The following is a 4,067-nucleotide window of genomic DNA, read 5'->3' on the forward strand; positions in this document are numbered from 1 at the left end:
CCATCTGAGCCACCGAGGGCACAGAGGAGAGTGCGACTGCAGGGATTTGTCGCCGGCACGCTCCCCGTGAGAACCACATTCTTAACTTATAATCCACACACTACATTCGTAGTGTCCCTGCGATTATACCCATTACTCGCGGCAGACAATCCACCGAGTCCCGTAAGAGTTCAGGCAAATCGTGCGCATCCGCACTGAAGAAGGTGATCAGCCGGTTAGCCTTCTAGAGAGCTGCGCGGTCACCAATGGCATCTGTTCTTTCGGACATGTCCGAAAGACCAGATGCCATCTTCATATCCTCTGTGCCCTCGGTGGCTCAGATGGACAACACTGTTCTGTTCCTCCTCGTATGCCCTTTTCGACCATCAAAATCATGTCATAGTCATGTAGCAAGCCAAGCGGCTGCTGGGTCGTTTTCAACATAGCATCCCACGACACACCAGTATAATTAAAAAATAAATAAATATATTAAAAAAAGATGGATAGAGCGTCTGCCCTGTATGCAGGAGACCCCGGGTTCGAGTCCAGGTCGGGGCACACATTTTCAACTGTCCCCTATGTATATACAGTATTAACGCCCGTCAGCAGCTAATGGTATTGATTAAATTGTAATTTCATTATGATTAGTGTCGATTACAACGCCATCCATCACACAACGATAAAAGTGTTCCACACAAAAGTTAGGTCTTTTTTTCCGGAGCATCATAATCCGCTATAGAAATTGGTGGTTCTTATTGTAGATTTCAAAGCTGATCCCCCTCCCACCCCAAGATGTGGAGCAGGGGTGTCGCCTCATTTGTGGCATGAATCGTAACTAGGTTGAGTCTTCATTCGCGAAATTCACTAACATAAGAGACTTGGACAAAGGGCAGTTTGTACGACCAATCACAACATCTCAGAGAAGGCGAAGCTGGTCCGCTGTTCACGTGTTACTGTCGCAAGCATCTGTGAAAAGTGGGTAAAGGACGTTAAAACCACGAACAGGTGACATGGTGCCTCACCACACAACGTAGAGCTCGGAGATTTGCGCGCTTTGCAAAACAAGATAACCGCCGATCTGTGGAAAATACACTACTAGCCATTAAAATTGTTACACCACTAAGATCACGTGCTACAGACGCGAAATTTAACCGGCAGGAAGAAGATGTTGTGATATGCAAATGATTAGCTTTTCAGAGCATTCACACAAGGTTGGCGCCGGTGGCGACACCTACAACGTGCTGACATGACGAAAGTTGCCAACCGATTTATCATACACAAACAGCAGTTGACCGGCGTTGCCTGGTGAAACGTTGTTGTGATACCTCGTATAAGGAGGAGAAATGCGTACCATCACGTTTCCGACTTTGATAAAGGTCGGATTGTAGCCCATCGCGATTGCGGTTTATCGTATCGTGACATTGCTGCTCGCGTTGGTCGAGATCCAATGACTGTTACCAGAATATGGAATCGGTGGGTTCAGGAGGGTAATACCGGACGCCGTGCTCGAACCCAACGACCTCGTATCACTAGCAGTCGAGTTGACAGCCATCTTATCCTCATGGTTGTAACGGATCATGCAGCCACGTCTCGATCCGTGAGTCAACAGATGGGGACGTTTGCATGACAACAAACATCCGCACGAACAGTTCGACGACGTTTGCAGCAGCATAGACTGTCAGTTCGGAGACCATGGCTGCGGTTACCCTTGACGCTGCATCACAGACAGGAGCGCCTGCGATGGTGTACTCAAAGACGAACCTGGGTGCACGAATGGTAAAACGTCATTTTTTCGGATGAATCCAGGTTCTGTTTACAGCATCATGATGGTCGCATCCGTGTTTGGTGACATCATGGTGAGCCCACATTGGAAGCGTGTATTTGTCATCGCCATACTGGCATATCACCCGGCGTGATGCTATGGGGTGTCATTGGTTACACGTCTCGGTCACCTCTTGTTCTCATTGACGGCACTTTGAACAGTGGACGTTACATTTCAGATGTGTTACGACAAGTGGCTCTACCCTTCATTCGATCCCTGCGAAATCCTACATTTCAGCAGGATAATGCACGATTGCATGTTGCAGGTCCTTTACGGGCCTTTCTGGATACAGAAAATTTTCGACTGCTGCCCTGGCCAGCACATTCTCCAGATATCTCACCAATTGAAAATGTCTGGTCAATGGTGGCAGAGCAACTGGCTCGTCACAATACGCCAGTCACTACTCTTGATGAACTGTGTTATCGTGTTGAAGCTGCATAGGCAGCTGTACCTGCATACGCCATCCAAGCTCTGTTTGACTCAATGCCCAGGCGTATCAAGGTCGTTATTACGGCCAGAGGTGGTTGTTCTGGGTACTGCTTTCTCAGGATCTATGCACCCAAATTGCATGAAAATGTAATCACATGTCAGTTCTAGTATAATATATTCGTCCAATGAATACCCGTTTATCATCTGCATTTCTTCTTGGTGTAGCAATTTTAATGGCCAGTAGTGTATGATGACAGAGAACAATTCTGGTGCAGGCACAAGTGTTTCGGAACACAACAATCAGCGCCCATGAATATGGGGCTCCACAGCAGGGGATCCCTACGTGTTCCCATGGCCACATGATTCACATTTCTTGCTAAACCACGTTGGTGATTTTGTCAGCATACGTCATAATCCAGGAGAACGGCTGCTCCAAACACGCACCAAGCCACGGACGCAGGCCAATGGGAGGCATTATTATGCTGTGATCTTCCATGGCACCTGTGGTAGTAATCGAAGGTACCATGACAGCTGTGGACTATGCGAACGTTTTTGCAGACCACCTGCAGTCCTTCATATTTGCTGCCTTCCCGGGCGACGATGGCAAGATAACAGTCGCCGTCAGAAGGCCAGAATCGTGCTACAGTAGTTCGAGGAGGACGATAGTGAACTCACGTTGATATCTTCGTCCCAGTAGTGGACTCATCTGAAATTAATAGGACACAAGCGATGTTAGCGTGTGACAGCTCCGCACTCACAAACCAGTAGTCACCAATTTACGGGAATTGCGTGACCTGTTGAAAAATCTGGCCCCACATAACTTCAGGAATCTACCAACGATTTGTCGAATACATGCTTCTCAGAATCGCGGCTGTATTGCATTCCAAAAGTGGGCAACCACGCTGTGGCTAAGCAGTATATGTTTGGGAGCCAATGGCCTTGCCGCAGTGATAACACCGGTTCCCGTCAGATCACCGAAGTTAAGCGCTGTCGGGCTGGGCTAGCACTTGGATGGGTGACCATCCGGTCTGCCGAGCGCTGTTGGCGAGCGGGTGCACTCAGCCCTCGTGAGGAAAACTGAGGAGCTACTTGACTGAGAAGTAGCAGCTCCGCTCTCGGAAACTGACACACGGCCAGGAGAGCGGTGTACTGACCACATGCCCCTCCATACCCGCATCCAGTGACACCTATGGGATGCGGATGACACGGCGGCCAATCTGTACCGTTGTGCCTTCATGACCTGTTCGGGAGGAGTTTAGAGTTTAGTTAGGCCTATATGTTTGGGAACTATGGGTGAAGGGCAACAGACAGATACCACATTTCAAGATATTCGAAAATAATTTTATACGGTGTCCCACTGCAGACTATTAACGAAGGTACGAGCATATGGCTCTGAGCACTATGCGACTTAACTTCTGAGGTCATCAGTCGCCTAGAACTTAGAACTAATTAAACCTAACCAACCTAAGGATATCACACACATCCATGCCCGAGGCAGGATTCGAACCTGCGACCGTAGTGGTCACGCGGTTCCAGACTGAAGCGCCTAGAACCGCTCGGCCACAACGGCCGGCTGTACGAGCATATGGATTGGGCCCCTAGATATGTGAGTGGCTGGAAAACTTCTTATGAAATAGAACCCAGTATGGTGTCCTCCAGGCGAGTGTTCATCAGAGACAAGGGTATCGTCAGGAGTGCCCCAGGGAAGTGTGACTGAGCCTGGATAACGGGGTATTTTGACAGAGTCATCGACGTGGTTTAGCAAGAAATGTGATTCATCAGGCCATGGAAACACGTAGGGATCGCCTGCTGCGGAGCCCGTATTCACGTTATCACC

The 4,067-nt window shown here is 48.9% G+C and overlaps 1 pseudogene; it reads left to right on the plus strand.

The window, feature by feature from the left end:
• The first annotated feature begins 3,159 nt into the window (after nucleotides 1–3,159).
• Nucleotides 3,160–3,277, plus strand: LOC126250481 (5S ribosomal RNA; annotated as a pseudogene).
• The last annotated feature ends 790 nt before the right edge of the window (nucleotides 3,278–4,067 follow it).

This window comes from Schistocerca nitens, chromosome 3 (assembly GCF_023898315.1).
Source record: "Schistocerca nitens isolate TAMUIC-IGC-003100 chromosome 3, iqSchNite1.1, whole genome shotgun sequence".
In the NCBI taxonomy this organism is placed as follows: Eukaryota; Metazoa; Arthropoda; class Insecta; order Orthoptera; family Acrididae; genus Schistocerca; species Schistocerca nitens.